The 22,174-nt window shown below is 38.1% G+C and overlaps 1 long non-coding RNA gene across 1 annotated transcript in view; it reads left to right on the forward strand.

The window, feature by feature from the left end:
- Positions 1-22,174, forward strand: part of LOC141331481 (uncharacterized) — a 31,913-nt gene that overhangs the window by 6,264 nt on the left and 3,475 nt on the right. Inside the window, exon 2 of the long non-coding RNA XR_012355263.1 lies at positions 7,318-7,428. This is a non-coding gene — a long non-coding RNA (uncharacterized lncRNA). The remainder of the gene's footprint in view (positions 1-7,317; positions 7,429-22,174) is intronic.

The raw sequence follows: 22,174 nt of genomic DNA on the forward strand, positions 1-22,174 counted from the left end.
TTTTAAAAGGAAAGCGCCGATCCCGATCTACATATGCCTCTATGTTCATGCGAATCGTTCCTGATGCAGCTTCACACACAGCAGAAATTAATATAAAGTTTTTTTTAATGCATCTTTGTGAATGGCCTTCTTAATAATGTGCTTGTTGGCAAGTTTTGCTGCTAAATGTGGCTAAACGCTGCTAAATGCGGCCTAAAGTAAACATTACATCTCATAATCCCAAAGAGGGGTGGGGCAAGCAGAGCTTAAAATGAGTTGAGTTTTTGCAGAGCTGATTTTGACAAGGTAAAAGGCTGTTTTTTTACACTACTATTGATCATTTTTAACCAAAGTATATTATAGACTTTTCATTAAGACCCTAAAGAATCATATGCACTTGGAAAATTGGCATCCGATGACTCCTTTAAAAGATGAAGTCCGTGACACTGACTTGTAGCAGTACATGCATGTTTCTTACGGATTACATCATCTGAGAATATTTGTTTTCTATTCGAAGTGTTTCATTTAAAATAGACATTCAGTCTAGATATATTTTTTCATGTCTGTAAGGCAAGTATAAACAGAGTTTCAAAGTTTTGTGCTCAAGTTCACAGAGACCAAGATGGCAGAAAGCATGTCCTGTTTGTTTTAATTATTTTACAAAAGTACAACGTTTCGTTGTTATTGTGAGTGCTCACAATTAAATATAGAGTTTTCACAGATTTGAAAGATTTATTACTTTTATCTGTATGGCCAAAAATGTGTCATGCATTGATGCTCTAGTGTTAAGCTTCTACACTCCGCACAGACACTTCAATAGTGCACATTTTTCTAGGTTAATTATTTTGAGCTGCCATGTAAAGTTGCTACTACCTAGATGATAAGCCATATTTGAGGTCGATAAATGATAGGTGAGTGTTTGGATGTCCTGTCCTACTATATTACCACATAGACCAGCCAATAAACCATCTGTCCTTCACAGACTGCGTGACTTTGCCACTTCCTGTGGATTTGTATTTTCTGCGACTAATCAACTAATAAAAGTTTGGTCGACCAAGCCTCTTTTTGTTGACTAATGGTTAATAGACTATTAGGGGGCAACCCTAGTAAAATGCCATAACAACATTAAATCAATAGTTTTTTCACTGTGTATAGTAAGGTAACCTACAGATGCACAGCAATACCAACATTTATGTACAGTCTATGTGTATGAGTTGTTTGGGTTTTCTTCCCATTTACACTCTTTTCTATACGGTGAAATCATCACACGAGTTGCTTTTCCAAATGCTGTTTAAAGTCTGTGACATATAAATTTGCAGAGAACCTTCCTGGAGAGACATTTTAATATCCCATTCACATTTTAATCTCTGAAAAATATATCGCTGGCTTTTCAGCGTATGCAAATGCTGCCGATCCCATAACGGCCTTCAATTTGCTCTCTGACCTTTTTACTACAACACGTTCACACACCTTCCACTTGTGCGTCCTTGGGTAATTGGCCCCTAAAATTAGAGATAAGTGTGTGTGTGTGTGAGAGAGAGTGTGCGCGAAGCCCCATTTCCCACAGAAATAAATTCTGTGGTTGAGACGGAATGGAAAAGCAATGACAGACAGTGATTCATAAATAGGAAATTACTCCCTGCATATTTCATACAAGGTTCCTGTGTTGGTCATTTTTCCTGCACGATGTTCTGGCTGATGCCTGATGAAATATTTACTGTAACTAGAGACAATTACTAGAGAAAGACAGAGCCAAGGCCAGAGAGAGAGACTGTAACCTGCTTCTGGGTCACAAACAGTAAATGGGTGCCATTACTTTAGCAGGCAATCCATATGACAAAATATTGCTTGTTCTCACAGAAGTTGCCGTTTTTTTTACCCTCAAGATGTTCAAGGAGAATCGTTTAAAAATTGAAGCTGGAGAGACATTGCACTTGTTCTTCCGGCAGCCTGGAGTTTCACTGAAGAAATTTGTGGTCTTGTTAGTGTGAAATTAAACATGAAACTATTTCCCATCTGGGCACTTTAAAGCACAACGTGTCCCCCTGAAGATTTTTTTTTTTCCCGCTGAGAAAATGGTATGTCCTCTGAAAAGAAAAATACATACATATTCCCTTAACAGGAGACGCACTCTAGAAATGGAAATGTCCTTCGCCAAAGGACAGCGTGTCACAAGAAGAGGAGTAATTGTTCTGACAACTGAATTTGTACCCTAACAGAAGGAGTATGACCTTTGAGGTGGAAGAGTACGTTATACGTCTGGTGGTTAAAGATCTGGGCTAGTAACCCAAAAGGTTGTGGGTTCAAAACCTGGAAGGGACGATTCATGACCTAGAGAGTAGCCGAGTTCCCCTGCCGCCATTGTGTCCTTGATCCAGGCACTTAACCTCAGGTTGCTCCAGTGGGACTGTCCCCATAATAATTGTACTGTAAGTCACTTTGGAAAAGACAAATAGCTAATTAACTTAGATGTATCCCTTAAGGGCAGATAGATCTCTCATAACTTATATTAACCTGCCTGCAATAAACAACCTCTGTGTCACTTGACATTCTCATTCAAACAAGAAACCACTATGGTAAATGTTAATAAACAATACATTTAAACAATAGTCTATACTCTTCTATTCTAAAAATATTTGGCAAAATGACCATTTTAACTGGAGCTATAGTAATCAGACCAGATCTAAAAGTTCAAACCAGACCAATGAAACCCAACTGGTAAGAAAATCATTGTAAGCCTAAGTAGACCACAGAGACGATTAGTGCCAGTGTTTTCTAGAATTTATTTAAGCTTACAATGCTTTTGGGAAACAGCCCAGACGAGTGAACAGTGACCAGACCTCTGAAATATGACCAGTGAGATTACAGTGGTCAGATCGAGTAGTAGGATCAAACCATTATGATCACAGCTGTAAGATCAGACTAATAAGTCTACAACAGTGAAATCAGACCATTGAGATCAGATCAGAGAGATCAGACCATTGACATCAGATCGGTGAGGTCAGACCACTGAAACTCGATCACTGGAATAACATGAGTAAAATCAGATTGATGGAATCAGAACACTTAAATCAGATCACTGAGATCAGACCAATGTGATCAGATTGGAGATATCAGACCACTGTGATCATAATGATGGGATCAGACAACTTAGATCAGATCATTGAGATCAGACCACTTAGATGTTTGGTGAGATCAGACCAGTAAGATCAGCTTGGAGAGACCAGACCACTGTCATTATATTGGCGAGACCAGACTACTTATATCAGATCTGAGAGTTTAGATCTCTGTAAATAGATTGGTGAGATCTGACCATTTAAGTCAGATGGCTGAGGCCAGACTGCTTAGATCAGTTCAGTCAGATCACACTGAGATTAGGCTGTTAGGACCAGACCACTAAGACCATGGCAGTGAGATCAGAGCAACAAGACCACTGTAGTGGGATGAGATCAATGAGATCAGACCACAGCAGTGAGATCAGACCAACAAGACCAAGTCAGAGAGACCAGACCAGCAATACTTAGGCAGTGATGTCAGTCCAGTAAGACCACAGTGGTGAGATCAGACCAACAAGACCACAGCATGGGATCAGGTCAGTTAGGTCAGACCAACAATCCACGGTGGTAAGATGAGACCATTAAGACCACAGCAGTGCAATCAGATCTTTGAGATCAGGTCAATGAGGTCAGATCAACAAGACCACGGCGATGGAATCAGACCATTAAGACCACACCGGTTAGATCAGATCAATGAGATCAAACCAGTAAGACCACATCATTGAGATCAAACCAACAAGAACACGGCAGTGGGTTCAGACCAAATACCACAGAAGTGTGACCAGATCTTTGAGATCAGGTCAGTGAGACCAGACCAGCACTCTGGGATGAGATCAATTAGATCAGACCACTAAGACCACAGCAGTGAGATCAGACCAACAAGACTACGGTGGTAGGATGAGATCAGTGAGATCAGACTAGTAAGACTGCATTGGTAAGATACTACCAACAAGACCAAGGCAGTGAGACCAGACCAGAAATACTTAAGCAGGGATGTCAGACCAGTGAGATCAGACCAGTAAGACCACAGTGGTGAGATCGGACCAACAACACCAGGACAATGAGATCAGATCAGTGAGATCAGACCAGTAAGACCACAGCAGTGAGATCAGACCAACAAGACCATGATGGTGGGATCAGACCAACAAGACCATGGCAGTGGGATCAGATCAGAGATATCAGACCAAGAAGACCACAGCTTGGGATCAGGTCTTTGAGAATAGGTCAGTTTGATCAGACTAACAAAACCACTGTGGTAAGATCAGACCATTAAGATCACAGCGGTGTGATCAGATCTTTGAGATTAGGTCAGTGAGATCAGACCAACAAGAATACAGCGGTGATATCAGATCAGTGAGATCAGACCAGTAAGACAACGGCAGTGGAATCAGACCAAAGACAACATAAGTGTGACCAGATCTTTGAAATCAGGTCAGTGAGATCAGACCAACAAGACCACCACTGTGGGATCAGATCAGTGAGATCAAACCATAACACCACAACAGTGAGATCAGACAAACAAGACCACAGCGCGGGATCAGGTCTTTGAGATCAGGTCAGTTAGATCAGACCAACAAAACCACTGTTGTAAGATCAGACCATTAAGATCACAGCAGTGAGATCAGATTTTTGAGATCAGGTCAGTGAGACCAGACTAACAAGACCATGGCAGGGGTATTAGATTAGTGAGATCAGACCAGTAAGACTACAGTGGTGGGATCAGACTATCAAGACCAAGGCAATAACACCAGACAAGCAATATTAAGGTAGTAATATCAGTGAAATCACATGAGCAAAACTAAATCAAAGTTCAGGTGTGCGTCAGTATATAATGTGCTGTTTATAATGTGCAATTTTATGTAACAGAGAGCACAGAAGCTCCTCCCAACTAGAGTCGTGAACTCTGCTGAACTCTCTGTTATCTAAATGCGAGACTTATCTAGTCTTCCTGGAATAGCATATGTTTGAGAATGACTGTGCGCTCATTTCCAGAGAAGCATAGGTGACCCTGACACCCACCTTTCCCACTAGTCCTAATTAAAACTCCCTCAGAGTCAGGTTTATTCTTCTGCAGACACTGCAGTCCCCTGGTACACACACAACCACACACACACACACACACACACACACACACATGTTTTATGGGGACATTCCATAGGCGTAATGGTTTTCATACTGTACAAACCGTATTTTCTATGGCCCTACACCTACCCTACACCTAAACCTAGCCCTCACAGGAGATTGTGCACACTTTTACTTCATCAAAAAAACTCATTGTGCATGATTTATAAGCCTGTTTCCTCAAGGGGACCTAAGAAATGTCAAAATCTACTGGTATTACTATCCTTGTGGGGACATCCCCACAACGTGATGAATACCAGGTACACACACACACACACACACACACACCTATTTTGTAAAGAGCTCTTCGGGCGTTAGGAGGCAGATAACCACATCTCGGTCGTTTTTAACAACTGTTTCCAGTGTGAAGCGGAAAAGGCTTGTTAGTGTGACTGAGGAATGTGACTCTGTGTGGTGTGAAGATGTGGAGACAGTGGAGTGTGAATGTGTAACTGATTGTTGTATGGGAAGGGTAAGAGTTAGTACATGAATACAAACCTCAGAGGGTTTCCTAAAGCAGGGGTTCAAACTTTTCCATTCCACGACCCACCTAGACAAGTATAATCCATTTCAAGACCCACCAAAATATTTGAGATCAAAAAACAATTGGCATTGCTGTAAGCTTAATCTTAATTAAAAGTTTTATGTGGCAGAAAAGTTTTTACAGCACATGCAGAATAAAAATGTCCATAAAAAGTCTAAACACAGTCACTCTGTTGCGGCTATGAACTGTGTTGAGCGCAGAAATGCATTCATGATTTGTGTGTGCTTTGTACATACTGTAATCTGTTTGTTATTATTGCAATAAAAAAAATTATGACAACACAGAATAACGTACAATCATTAGACTAGTAATTATCAAAAACAGACTTGTCTTCCATTTATTTTTTGCAAAATCTTTGCTCTCTAGAAACCATGTCAGTTTCAGTTTAATGTATTGTTTTAATTTCAGGAATTAACATTATAAATGCTTAATTAATACCAACATATAAAGTTAAATTAAGGACATGCATCAGAAAAGAGGGAATGTTAGACAATAAATATATAAAAGGAATATAACAGCTTCACAGTAAACTGTTTAGTCTCCAAAATTATTTATTCAGTTATGACAGACACAGCAATGCATTATGTTCTGTAAGAACATTAATTTCATGTGATTAAAACATACAATATAATGTATAAATACAATATATATTTCAGACCCATAATAGCATATACTTTAAGCTAACTAATAATAGCAATAGTAAATGTGTAAAGCTGCGTAAAAATTTTAAAACTCAATAATGTAGGCTAAAACTGCCTCAGATGTATAAGTAATGGTTGGATTCCACAATTGATAACAAATATAAATATAAATACTTAAATAAATGACTGAATGCTGGTTTGCACCATTTTGTTTGCTGTTTTTAATTTTTACATTGCGTAACATCCACATTGTTTTGTTTTCACCACAGTCATGTCACATTCGTTCACTTAAGTCCGCTTTGATTGGACTGAAATTGCATATCATTGTAGTTAATGAAAATAACATTTCTATTGGCGTCAACGGTCTGTTTTTGGTTTATTTTCTCAGAAAAGAAAGACTGAAGATATTAAATATGCATGGTATCTGCTGAAGGTTTATTTAGTCAACATTTTGGACAAAGCTACCTATCAATTGCTAATATGGACTGAAAGCCGCAAAACTCATTTTATGTGGCCATGAGGATGGACAATTTGGAGCTGGACATCTTTGTCAAATCTGAGAAAACAAAAAATGTTGCACTGCACATTGTGGATACTAATGGAAATCGGAGCGTGTGTGAATTCAACAGTGTTAATGTGAGTCTGATTCTAGAGTTGGTCAGTGTAATGAGAAACTCCACTTATTGAACACACACCCACTCAAACGGCGTGACGTGATTATGGTTTTCCCATCAGGATGGCTCCTGGTGGTTGTTAGACATTATTCTCCCTGACAAACTAAAATAAGAATGGACTTGCAGCCGATACAATTTCACTTGCGATATAAAACACAAAATCATGTTGCAATACTGGTTTTACTGCATTGGCTCCTGTCCAGGAGCTGGGGTTTATATGCACCAAAGATCGAGATTGGTTTTGTGTTTAGTTAATTATCTGTCTGTCGATAATAAATTTCCTTTTTTCCCTTTCTCTGCAGGGGTAAGAGGTTCATATTCCCATAGCAACGTGTCAACTGCCGATAATGAGTCTCCTGACACAACTCCGATTGTTACTGTGGAAGAACTTTACTCTACGGAAAAGACAGAAGGTACATGCACACAAACACTATATTTTGGGAGAACTGGTTTGTAAAGCCGTGACCCTTATTTGCTTTGCTATGCATCTAATGTCAGTCATTTTGAATAATATTATTGTTCGTTTTTTTTTTTTTGTTTTTTTTTTTGCCCTGCTGATCCTGTTCTGGCTCTTTCAAAAGGGTTGTTTCACAGAGGATGTTTACTTTAGCAGAAAGATAAACATACTAAGTAGAGTCTAATGGGATTTACCCCTGCTGAAAAAAAAAAAAAAAAAAAAGCTAAAACCAGCCTAGGCTGGTTGGCTAGTCTTAGCTGATTTAAGATGGAAGTTGCTGGTTTTAGCTGGACCGGCATGGCCAGGCTGGGAAAGTGGCCAAAACCCCTCTAAAACCAGCCTGCTGACCAGCTATGACCAGCTTAAACCAGGTTGGTTGACCAGCTTAAATCAGCTAGGCTGCTTGGCTTGTATTAGCTGTGTTGAGGTAAAAGTAGTTGTTTTTTTGTTTGTTTGTTTGTTTGTTTGTTTTTTCAGCAGGGAAAGTTTTGAGAACTGAAAAAAAAAAAAAAAAAAAAAAAAAAAAACAGCTAAAACCAGCCTAGGTTGGTTGGCTGATATTAGCTGGTTTAAGCTGGAAGTAGCTGGTTTTAGCTGGTCTCCCAAGCTGGTTTTAGTTGGTGGTCTAAAACCCCTCTAGTGGCTAAAGTGGCTAAAACCCCTCTAAAACCAGACTGCTGACCAGCTAAAACCAGGCTGGTTGACCAGATAAAACCAGCCAACCAGCCTAGGCTGGTTTTAACTGTTTTTTCTGCAGGGAAAGTTTTGAGAACTGAAAAAAAAAAGCTAAAACCAGTCTAGGCTGGTTGGCTGGTCTTAAGCTGGAAGTAGCTGGATTTAGCTGGTCTCCCAGCCTGACCAGCTAAGACCAGCCTGATCAGGCTGGGAAAGTGGCCAAAACCACTCTAAAACCAGCCTGCTGACCAGCTAAAACCAGGCTGGTTGACCAGCTAAAACCAGCTACTTCCAGCTTAAACCAGCTAATACCAGCCAACCAGCCAAGGCTTGATTTAACTGTTTTTTCAGCAGGGAAATTTTGAGAACTGAAAAAAAAAAAAAAAAAAAAAAACAGCTAAAACCAGCCTTTTTTTTTCTTTTCAGTTCTTAAAACTTTCCCTATTGAAATGGTTTATTTTTGATCATTTTATTTAAACCATGCATTATGCCACAGTTACCAATAAAGTTACAACTAACTGGAAAGCTGGTTTTTAGTCATTAAAGCCTGTTGTCATTTTAATTAGCAGATTTTACTACAGATACACCACTAGTCAAAAGTTTTTAAACAGTAAGATTTTTAATGTTTTTGTATTTTTAAAAAAAGTCTCTTCTGCTCACCAAACTTGCATTTATTTGATTCAAAGTACAACAAACACAGTAGCAATTTAAAATATATTTTTTTACTATTTAAAATAACATATATATATACAGTTGCAATCAAAATTATTCAACCCCCCCAGAGACTGCAGTACTTTTACAAAGTCTAAGGCTATGTGAAGATTTCTAAGACATTAAAAGCCTTCCTTGGTTTAAAATGTGTTGTACCAGAAAACCTTTGAGGGTGTTGAACCAAAAATGCACAATTTCATAAAATGTTTGATCAGAGCAACTGAGAAAAACCTGCAATGTACAGCCAAAGACTTGCGAGATGACCCGATCAAAGTAGGAAAAATATTTCATTCCAGAGTAGAAGATGAACATAAGACAAGCATGGCTTTGGGGCATCTTGGCAAATACCATTCTTGATCAAGAAGAACAAAAAGGTCAGCTTGAATATGCTAAAATTTATTTGGATATACCTGTGGAGTTCTGGAAGAATGTTTTATGGAGTGATGTGACCAAACTAGAACTTTTTGGACGTATAGATCAGTGGTATGTCTGGTGCAAAAAAGGGAAAACTAATGAGCAGAAGAACACTATCTCCATGGTCAAACATGGAGGTGGGATGATCCAATTATGGGGTTGTTTTACTGTAGCATGAAGTGGAAAACATGACCGTATGAAGGAAACCATGGATTCTTTGAAGTACCAGGCCATTTTGCCAAGAAATGTGATGCCTTTGGTGCAAAGACCGAAGATGATGATCAATGGACTTTCCTGCAGGACAATCATCCCAAAGGAAACATCCAAATCTACTTCTGCTTGGTTCAGGGATCAATCACAGAATGTTCTTGAGTGGCCTGTTTAGTCTCCAGATTTAATTCTCATTGAAAACATTTGGTAGAATTTGAAGAAAGCAGTGTCAAAGTGAAAACCAAAACAATTCTGTGATCTAAAAGCTTTTTCAGCCGAGGAATGGGCCAAGATTGCAGTAGAGAGGTGATCAACGCTTCTAAACACTTTCAAACAGCGTTTATTGGTGGTTTTAAATAATAAAAGATTCTGCACCAAATTTTACTTTTGGGGGTTGAATAATTTTGAACATGAACGTTTAGAGCCAATTTGATTGTTTTTCCGTTATTTATCAATTTATGTTCTCAGAATTACTCAAATGCGTATTAAAATACTTTATCTAATAGTGTACTAATGCCTTTGTAGATTTGTTTTTAGAAAAACAAATTATCTGGAACAAAATGTCTTGCATGTCAAGGGGGTTGAATAATTTCGATTGCAACTGTATGTGTGTGTATATATATATATATATATATATATATATATATATATATATATATATATATATTTTTTTTTTTTTTTTTTTTTTAAATGTAATTTATTCCTGCGATCAAAGTTGAATTTTCAGCATAATTTCTCCAGTCTTCTAATAAGCTGAGTTGCTTCTCAAAAAAACATTTATTATTATTGTATCTGAAATAAAAAGCTTTTAAAATTATACACTATTATCATTCAAAAGCTTGGAGTCAGTATTATTATTTTATTTATTTATTTATTTATTGGATTATATAAATTAATACTTTTATTTAGTATATCTGCTTTATATTGATCAAAAGTGATGATGAAATAATTGATAATGTTACAACATCAAAGAAACTTGAAAAGATATTTAAACTCATCCATTTTCAACATAATAACAAATGTTTTTTGAGCTGCAAATCAGAATATTAGAATGATTTCTGAAGGATCATGTGACTGGAGTAATGAGGCTAAAAATCCAGCTTTGAAATCACAGGAATAAATAGCATTTTATATATTCAAATAGAAAACAGTAATTTTAACTACTAAAAATATTTCAATTTTACTGTTTTTGCTGTACTTTGAATCAAATAAATGCAGGCTTGGTGAGCAGAAGATACTTCTAAAAAACATAAAATCGTACTGTTCAAAAACTTTTGACTTGTAGTGTAGAAGTAAATTTACTAAGTAAGTAAATTCAGTCAAATGGGATTGTAAAATATGTTTACTATTTAAATCACTTTATAAAATACATTTTTCTGAATATTGGGACCCTTTGAAGCTCTGGTATAATTTAAACACTGCATATAAATGAATAATAGAAAAAAAAGTTGTTATTTTATTTTATTTGATATGTATTTGAAGGCCAAAATAAAAGGATGGCAAAAAGTTTATAATACAGTTTTAATGCGACCTTCATATAACAAAAAAAAAAAAAAAAAAAAAAAGTTAAAATCTGTTCAATCAAGCCCAGGGACATAAAAGTCCCCATTAAAGAAGCACTGGAATACACAGTGTTGTCTGTTGTTTTTAGCGAAAGTGGAGGCTCTGGTCGACCTGGAACAGGTGTGCGTAAGAACGAGCAGATTTCATTGGTCTTTAGAGAGTGAAAAACAGTCTCACCTTCACAAAGGCTGCGAGACGCACACATGGGATTATTCATCACCTGGAGAAACAGCAGCACAGCACTGACTGCCACATCTCACGGCTCCTCTGGAGAAAATGATTGATGAGGACTGTCACTTCCTCAAAGACAGAACCCACAAACTCGAGAGACGAGAGCGAGTGAGATCAAACGCTAATGATTACAGGGTGTGTTCGATTCATCTGCTGCGGTAATGCCAGTAATAAGCATCATAATGCCGGGGGTGGGCAGCACAAAACCACTGGTGTGTAGCTAAGTTAATTATTAGATGGTAGTAGTAGGCAAACAGAGCATATAATGCACTAAAACACACCACTGTCCACAAAATAATGTTCCAGCCACAACTGATCAGATATTTACATCTGCGATCACTTGCTTATACTTTTAAAAAAGGGGTTTTCCACAGTGATGTCATATAAGAGCCTTTTTTTGGTTCCAAAAAGAACCTTTAAAGAACCGCTTTTTGTAGTGTGAAGAAGCAAGTTGCTAGCATGTTTCTAGCAAGTTGCTAGCATGTTTCTAGCCTGATTAACATGTTTCTAACATGATTAGCACGTTTCTAATATGCTTTTAGCATGATTAGCAAGTTACTAGCATGTCATTAGCATGTTTTTTTTAACATGATTAGCAAGTTGCTAACATGTTTCCAACATGTTTCTAGCATGATTAGCAAGTTGCTAGCATGTTTCTAGCATGATTAACAAGTTTCTAGCATGTTTCTAGCATGATTAGCAAGTTACTATCATGACATTAGCATGACTGAGAAGTTGCTAGCATATTTCCAGCATGATTAGCAAGTTTATATTAGCTGATGATATGCTAATACTTGCATTATTAGCATATCATTAGCAAGTTGCTAGCATGTTTCTAGCATGATTAACATGTTTCTAACATGATTAGCAAGTTTCTAGCATGCTTTTAGTATAATTAGCAAGTAACTAGCATGTCATTAGCATGTTTTTTAATATGATTAGCAAGTTGCTAGCATGTTTCCAACATGTTTCTAGCATTATTAACAAGTTTCTAGCATGTTTCTAACATGATTAGCAAGTTACTATCATGACATTAAGGGCCTGTCCACACGGAGACGCGTTTCGCTGTATACGCATACATTTTTTATCGTATTGGCGTTTCATCCACACGGATCCGGCGTTTTAGGAGACTGAATCCGCTAATTTTTGAAACCGGGTCCCAAAGTGGATAAATCTGAAAACGACACCCTCGCGGTTTCGCGTGTACAGCCAATACGTATATTTTGTGAAACGATGATGTCATCACATCACGTGTCGGCTGCGTCACACGTAACAGCAACAACAATATTGGCGGACTACATGATTGCGTTCGTGTTGCTACTAAGCCTACTAGCTTTATTAGAGCAAAATCTATTGCTTCTATGCAACTGTTATGAGCAACAAGCGATAATGTTCGCATCTTCGTCTTCTTCTTCTTAGTTTGTATACAGCGCGCAAGGTTATGCGCATGCTCAAAGTCTTCTTCTCCGTGTATAGCGTATCTCTATGGCAGAATTACAGCACCCCATACTGGTCTGGCATATATACTACACCGTTTTCAGTGGTTTCGTGTTTACGGAATTTTTTTTTTAGAACGAGGAAAAAAAATGATCGGATAGGGAACACACCGGCTTCGTGTGGACGGAGCCTAACATTACTGACATGTTACTAGCATGTTTCTAGCATTATTAACAAGTTTGATTAACAAGTTGCTAGCATGTCATTAGCATGTTTCTAGCATGTTTCTAACATTATTAACAAGTTGCTAGCATGTCATTAGCATGTTTCTAACATTATTAGCAAGTTGCTAGCATGTCATTAGCATGTTTCTAGCATTATTAGCAAGTTGCTAGCATGTCATCAGCATGTTTCTAGCATTATTAGCAAGTTGCTAGCATGTCATTAGCATGTTTCTAGCATTATTAGCAAGTTGCTAGCATGTCATTAGCATGTTTCTAACATTATTAGCAAGTTGCTAGCATGTCATTACCATGTTTCTAGCATTATTAGCAATTTGCTAGCATGTCATTAGCATGTTTCTAGCATTATTAGCATGTTTCTAACATTATTAGCAAGTTGCTAACATGTCATTAGCATGTTTCTAGCATTATTAGCAAGTTGCTAGCATGTCATTAGCATGTTTCTAACATTATTAGCAAGTTGCTAGCATGTCATTAGCATGTTTCTAACATTATTAGCAAGTTGCTAGCATGCCATTAGCATGTTTTTAGCATTATTAGCATGTTTCTAACATTATTAACAAGTTGCTAACATGTCATTAGCATGTTTCTAGCATTATTAGCAAGTTGCTAGCATGTCATTAGCATGTTTCTAGCATTATTAGCAAGTTGCTAGCATGACATTAGCATGTTTCTAGCATTATTAGCAAGTTGCTAGCATGTCATTAGCATGTTTCTAGCATTATTAGCAAGTTGCTAGCATGTCATTAGCATGTTTCTAACATTATTAGCAAGTTGCTAGAATGTCATTACCATGTTTCTAGCATTATTAGCAAGTTGCTAGCATGTCATTAGCATGTTTCTAGCATTATTAGCATGTTTCTAACATTATTAGCAAGTTGCTAATATGTCATTAGCATGTTTCTAGCATTATTAGCAAGTTGCTAGCATGTCATTAGCATGTTTCTAGCATTATTAGCAAGTTGCTAGCATGTCATTAGCATGTTTCTAACATTATTAGCAAGTTGCTAGCATGTCATTAGCATGTTTCTAACATTATTAGCAAGTTGCTAGCATGTCATTAGCATGTTTCTAGCATTATTAGCAAGTTGCTAACATGTCATTAGCATGTTTCTAGCATTATTAGCAAGTTGCTAGCATGTCATTAGCATGTTTCTAGCATTATTAGCAAGTTGCTAGCATGTCATTAGCATGTTTCTAGCATTATTAGCAAGTTGCTAGCATGTCATTAGCATGTTTCTAGCAATATTAGTTTGATTAACAAGCACCATTGCAGTCCGCTATATGGAGAAAAATCCTGGAACGTTTTCCTCAAAAAACTTAATTTCTTTGCGACTGCAGAAAGACATGAATACCTTGGATGACAAGGGGGTGAGTAAATTATCAGGAGATGTTTATTCTGGAAGTGTAGTAATCCTTTAACTGGATGTGATTGGCTGTGCTGATTTCTGAGCGCAGTGTACTCAGTCTGACCGACTCTGTGCCGAATGCTGGCTGTTTAAGTGGCCTCACTCATGTCAAGAGCCGCCACTCGCCGCGCTGCCCCAGGTGGGTGGAGACTTGATTCGTAAACGGCCTCCGTCGAGCACTTGTGCCGCTCTAATGGTCTCTCCGATGCTCTGATCTGCAATTACAAGAGAGAGACAGACAGACAGAGAGACATCTGTGCATCAAAGAGCAAAAACGAAGTGCCTAATGTGTGAAAAAAAACATCCTTTTTGGTTCAGAAATATGTTTGATAAAAGAGGTGCATGCTTTATTAGGACATTTTGCATGTAACTAGTGAGTTTAACCAAGTCCCCCGTTCCCGTATCATTAACTCCTCACCTGTCGTCATGCTCACCTGTCTAATGCGTTTCTAATGAGACGTGCTCAAACTAATGGAGCTTGATGACTGCGGCGGACAGCGGGTGACACAATGAGAGGTGAGAGGTGAAGAGGAAAAGAGATAATAGCCATGCACCAAAATACAGTATTTTAAAGGGACAGCTCACCTAAAACTGAACATTCGGCGCTTCATTATTGGCCCTTATGTCATTACAAACCTGTATGAATTTTATTATTGCATGAGGCATTCTATTCATCAAATAATCCTGACAAATAAAATGTATTACAGTTTACACAAAATAAGAGGGATCATACAAAGTGCATGTTATTGTTTATTTAGTACTGACCTGAATAAGATATTTCATATAGAAGACATTTTAATCCACAAGAGAAAATAGTTTACATACACTGTGTTGTGAATGATCCACAGCTGTGTTTTTTGTTTAGTGATAGTTGTTCATGAGTCCCTTGTTTGTCCTGAACAGTTAAACTGCCTGCTGTTCTTCAGAAAAATCCTTCAGGTCCCACAAATGCTTTGGTTTTCACACTGAGGACAGCTGAGGGACTCATATGCAACTATTACAGAAGGTTCAAACACTCACTGATGCTCCAGAAGGAAAAACAAAGCATTAAGAGGGGGGTGTAAACTTTTTAAATTTGAAGATCAGGGTGAATTTAACTTCTGGCAAACATGTAAGCATCTTATGTAGCCTCTAAAGGACAATACTATTTAGGCAAAATAAGAAAGATGTAGGCTACACATCTTCATTCCGTTCAAAAGTTTTCACCCCCTAGCAGATCTATCCATTTGGTTGTTATATTATGTAACTAACATTTTTAGACAAAACAAAAGAAAATTGTAACTTTAAATTAGCTAGACATAAAGTTCAAGTTCTTATGTTTATAATGATATATGGCTGACTGCTAGAATAGGTCTGAAAAAAAAAAGAAAATACAGGTGCCCAATGTTTTAGGTCTTTAAGGGTTACCCAGCCAACATTTGTATGTGGGGCCCATGTGGGTTTGAAATGGGCTGAAAAATGGGCCCCATGTAGGATTGTCCGCGGGTTCCATAATGGCCCTATGTTAATTGCCCACATGGATATCATATAGGATTGCACTCGCCACTAGGTGGGACCTAACTGGGCAACATGCACAAGACCCACATCGGTCCCAGCTTTAACCCAGCTAAGTTTTATATGTGGGGCCAATGTGGGTCTTAAATGGGCTGAAAAATGGGCTCTATATGGGATTGTCCGCGGGTTCCATAATGGCCCCATGTTAACTGCCCACATGGATTTCATATAGGACTACACTTGCCACTAGGTGGGACCTAACTGGGCAACATGCACAAGACCCACATCGGTCCCAGCTTTAACCCAGCTAAGTTTTATATGTGGGGCCAATGTGGGTCTTAAATGGGCTGAAAAATGGGCTCTATATGGGATTGTCCGCGGGTTCCATAATGGCCCCATGTTAACTGCCCACATGGATTTCATATAGGACTACACTTGCAGCTAGGTGGGACCTAACTGGGCAACATGCACAAGACCCACATGGGTCCCAGCTTTAAACCAGCTAAGTTTTATATGTGGGGCCAATGTGGGTCTTAAGTGGGCTGAAAAATGGGCTCTATATGGGATTGTCCGCGGGTTCCATAATGGCCCCATGTTAACTGCCCACATGGATTTCATATAGGACTACAATTGCCGCTAGGTGGGACCTAACTGGGCAACATGCTTAAGACCCACATGGGTCCCAGCTTTAAACCAGCTAAGTTTTATATGTGGGGCCAATGTGGGTTTTAAATGGGCTGAAAAATGGGCTCTATATGGGATTGTCCGCGGGTTCCATAATGGCCCCATGTTAACTGCCCACATGGATTTCATATAGGACTACACTTGCCGCTAGGTGGGACCTAACTGGGCAACATGCTTAAGACCCACATGGGTCCCAGCTTTAAACCAGCTAAGTTTTATATGTGGGGCCAATGTGGGTTTTAAATGGGCTGAAAAATGGGCTCTATATGGGATTGTCCGCGGGTTCCATAATGGCCCCATGATAACTGCCCACATGGATTTCATATAGGACTACACTTGCCGCTAGGTGGGACCTAACTGGGCAACATGCTTAAGACCCACATGGGTCCCAGCTTTAAACCAGCTAAGTTTTATATGTGGGGCCAATGTGGGTTTTAAATGGGCTGAAAAATGTGCTCTATATGGGATTGTCCGCGGGTTCCATAATGGCCCCATGTTAACTGCCCACATGGATTTCATATAGGACTACACTTGCCACTAGGTGGGACCTAACTGGGCAACATGCACAAAACCCACATGGGTCCCAGCTTTAACCCAGCTAAGTTTTGTATGTAGGGCCAATGTGGGTCTTAAATGGGCTGAAAAATGGGCTCTATATGGGATTGTCCGCGGGTTCCATAATGGCCCCATGTTAACTGCCCACATGGATTTCATATAGGACTACACTTGCCACTAGGTGGGACCTAACTGGGCAACATGCACAAGACCCACATCGGTCCCAGCTTTAACCCAGCTAAGTTTTGTATGTGGGGCCAATGTGGGTTTTAAATGGGCTGAAAAATGGGCTCTATATGGGATTGTCCGCGGGTTCCATAACAGCCCCATGTTAACGGCCCACATGGATTTCAAATTAGATTGCACTTGCCACTAGGTGGGACCCAACTGGGCAACATGCGCAAGACCCATCTTGTTCCCAGATTTGGGTACTACAAGGTTACTACATGGGCTGAATACGGGCTGTAACTGGGATTGTCCATGGGTTCCATGCTGGCCCCAGCAACTTATGCATGGGGCCAAGCTAGCAATCATCTGGGTTCCATCTAAAATAATATCAACACCACACAAATAAATTTTTAAGGATTAAAGCACACAGTGAGATTAAAATATTTTCAAATTTAAATTTTATTGAAGACACACAAGGACAGCATTTAAATAAGCAGATTAATGTCAGATTAAAGGAATAGTTCACTAAAAAAAATGAAAATTTGATGTTCATTTGCTTACTCTGAGGGGATCCAAGATGTAGGTGACTTTGTTTCTTAGTAAAACACAAACAAAGATTTTTAACTGAAACCATTGCAGTCTGTCAGTCATATAATGGCAGTCAATAGTTACCAAATCATTAAGAGTAAAAAAAAAACATGCACAGACAAAACCAAATTAAACACTTTGGCTTGAGACGATGCATTGAGGTCTTGAGACACATAACGATGGGTCTGTACATGTAACTGAACAGCATTTATATCATTATTAAACTCTGATCCACCGGAACATTCAGGTGTATGGAGCATAGGGGTGGGCGATATGACCTAAAATTAATATCACGGTATTTTTCATCTTTTGAACGGTGACGGTATAATATCACGGTATTACTTTTTTTGGTACATTTTGGGAGGAGTAGCCTGTCCTGTCCCTTTAGTATGTGAATAAAGTTAATATTTTTTATAATATAATAAGTAAATGGTATGTATCCTTATCAAAAAGAGACATGGGAGAGTATTATCCATTCTCAGCATATTTATTTTGCAAAAAACCTAAAGATCTTACTTAGTGTACAACAAAACACAAATTATTTTTTATTGAAATTTAATTTCTGCAATATATATAACCTTTAAATAACTGGGGGAAATCAACCCATAGCAACAGTTTAAAAGTAGACCAATTCTGTGGGGAAAAACACGGACTTGGCAACCCTGCATCCAACACCAGCTGCTGGAGTTAATGTCATTGTACACATGAGTAAGAAATTTTCGTCCGAGATTTTTGCACATTAAAAAAAATACAGGTTATGTTAATCGAGTTTACACACTGCCTCTGAAACTTTCGTCCGTCATAAAAAAATTCGGATCGAGTTTGATTTTCTGCATTTTCGCATCCATAATAAGCATTTTGATAAGGATGGCCAATATGAGAAAAAAAAAAAAAAAAAAAAAAAAAACGCATACGAAAATCGGACTCAGTGTACAATGACCTTTAGATTTGAATGATCACGGGTCGAAAGTAAAGAGAGATGACAAAAACAGACTGGAGAATTTGCTGTAATCTTGTACTCACTGACAAATATCTATTATAAGATGTGCTGCCCCCTTTACACAGAGTGTGCGTTATCGCAAAATCGTAAGTAAAAGTAAAAACAGCGCGAGCGCTCAGTTAAAAGCGATTTCTATACCCTGCATATTGAAAGTGCGAAAATTATATACAATATTAGTTCGCCTCGCGCCCGCTCAATTTGTGATCCGCTGTGTAAATCCTTCGGCTGGCCGACCGGGAAAAGTCCGCCTCTGGTATAGGCTACAGGCCCGACCTTTCTTCACGATGTTTCACCAGTCGTTTAATGGCCACTCCCCTTTTACCTACCACCTGCAAAGCTGATACGAATATGTTTTACTTTTTTATTTACAACAAGATATATAGTATAAGGTCAGGTATTCAGACCACAACTGAACGTTTGAAGAAAATGTAATGCCTTATTATTTAGAATTAGCTATTATTGATGTAAATGCAACCGTTCGAGGCACATAATTGATTTATTACGGTATTGACGGTATTAGAAAATCCATGTCGTTGCGCAATGTCACACCGGTGCTGACTATGACTCCGGTGTACCGCCCACCCCTAATGGAGCATGTTCACAGTACACTGTAAAAAACAACCTATAGAATCTACTCAATAAAATGGGGTAAACTGGTGTAACAATTTGCACTCAGTTTGTTTGGGTAGATTCTATCCTATATATCTGAGTAAAGAATACCTGAATTTATCAGCTAAGAAAAAAAAAAAAAAGTAGGTAAAGTCTACACAGCAAAAAGCGCAGTATTAAATGAACTCTCCCGGGAGTTTATTTGAGTCCATACTCAGAGTGTTAAAATCAACACTGAAGCAGTGTCAAAGCTAATCAGGTAATTAAGTGATTCATTGAGTGGTGATTGAAAATTATTGAAGACACCAAAATTTTTATGTCACCATTATAGTGGTCAGTGTTAGCATTAGTTGGGCTCTTGACCTGTAGCTTTTTAGCATTAAGTTTTGTTTAGCTGTTTAGTTAAACCAGCCAGACAAGCTAAAGAGCAAAACTCATGCAGTGGTGATAATTCTGGTTTAAAATAAGCTTAATTTGAGCCACTGAAATCTATAGAGTGCAGTCTTTCAGTTCTATATCCTTTATTCATTACAACTGCTTTGGGGTTTCACAGCAGCAAAATTAATAAAGCCTTTTTTTTTTTTTTTTTTTGATTGGCCTTTTTACAAGCTCCTCTGATCAAATTTTTTTAAAAGTTGCTCTCTTAGGCACACACTCACATCAGGAATCAGCATATGAATCTCAACAATGGTGACAAACAGCATATTCAGAAACAGATCAACTCTAAACATCACGGAAATCATCAGCTCATAATTTATTCATCAGACCTGCAAACTCATCAGAGAAAAAAGGTGACAGTCTCTGGAGGGGGGGGGGGGAACGGGGGGGGTGGGGGGGGGTCTGACTTGAACTCGAGTAAGAACAACTAAAAGCAACAAAAGAACCAAAACACAAATTATATTATACTGAAAAACATTATTTTTTCCCTTCTTAGCCTGGACAAGGGTTTCACAAACACACACACGCACGCAAACGCCATGGAGGGAAACTGAAAAACATTCACAAACTATTTAATATATTTTACAGTTCAAGATAAAACTTAAAAGATGTAGTTATTAAATTATGAAATATTTCAATATATAGGAATTATCGATTCACATTGAGTGCATTATTTATTTTTTATACCATCAATATTTAACGTAGTTTGTAGTGAACTATATATAAGTATTTAAATAATTCACCCTTATAGGCTGTTTGTGTGTGAGCTTAATGTCTTTCTGCACTTGCTATAATATATATATATATATATATATATATATATACACATATACACACACACTTAAGGGCAGTAAAAGTACTACAATTTATTATACTAGATATTGTATAATAAATCAAAAAGAAAGCCGTCTTGAAAAATATAGGGAGTTTAAAAGGCAGCTGCATAATAAATAATCCTCTGCTGCCATCTATTGGTTATATGGGTAATTCCATTTTTTTTTAAAAAAAGACGTTGTTTTCTGCGAAAAGTCATTTTGTCCGATGCAGTTTTTTATGAATGAAAAATGAGTCCTTGAAGTACATTTTATTTCACAACTGTAGAGTTGGAAAATAATAAAGGCTTTAAAATATTGTGATAAGATTTTAAAAATGTGTTCATGACTTTGAAGGCAAGTTAGTGATTATCAAGAATACGATTAAGATGTCCTTGAAGAGAAATATGGCTTGCTAGCTAACGTTAGCCTAAACACGTTATGACAGTGTTTAGCTGTCAGTATTTAAATGTACAATTATGCAGATACAGAGAGTACGGGATTACCAGGCTCCGCATTTAAATGATATGTTGTTAAATAATAGTAAACTGAATGTTCACGCCGCTAACATTGTTTATAATGTTGCAATTATCATTTTTCTCAGTTTCTGATAAGAACGAGGCAGTAGATGAGTCTCAAGAGTGTTCACCTAATATATAGCACATATAAAATGAGCTTTAGCGGAAGTTTACGAGCTGCTTATCTTTATGCAGAAGTTCTAAAGAACGCTCCGTGCATACGGTCATTTCAATTTCCATCAGAGTTTCCACATTAGGTCAGGTGTCTCTTGACAGGCGCGAACACAGATGGCAGTGTGTTTCAAGATACTGAAGCAAGCGCTGAGATTGGTCCAGGAAAAATGTCATTTATAAGAATTGTCCAATAATGGCCTACATGGCACGCAAGCCCACCCCCACCTCCCTCTCTTGACAGGCGCGAGCTCAGTTGAGATTCCGATCGGCCCAGATGTCAAGCCCAACCCCCCCCCCCCCCCCCCCCCCTCCCTAAAAAAAACTCTCCGGTTCTACACGATTCACGTGAATGACCCAATTGACAATGAAAACGGCGATTATCGCCGAAAAGCGACAAGTTTGCAGGTATGATTCATGCCGCAATGCATGATGGGAGACACGGATGAGTTTTGATTGGCTACAACATACGTTTTTGATGGTCACCATTGTTGTGATTCTTATGCTGATTGGTGATGTCTGTGTGTCTATTTCTAAAGTATGTGCATATTTTTGTCAAAATAAGCTTCATAAATACCTCTCTGATTAATCCAGCATAATTAATAAATAAAATATAACTCTGTTATTCAGGTCATTACATTATGACTTTGTCAAAGCATGTTCAACATCACATAATCTTCTATCTCCTGATTTGTCTGATCGTTCTAACTCAATTAGAGCACCCAAACAAAACCTAATGTTAAAAAGTTAATGGTAAAGAGCTAAACTAATGC

The sequence above is a fragment of the Garra rufa genome, chromosome 3 (genome assembly GCF_049309525.1).
Source record: "Garra rufa chromosome 3, GarRuf1.0, whole genome shotgun sequence".
Lineage (NCBI taxonomy): Eukaryota > Metazoa > Chordata > Actinopteri > Cypriniformes > Cyprinidae > Garra > Garra rufa.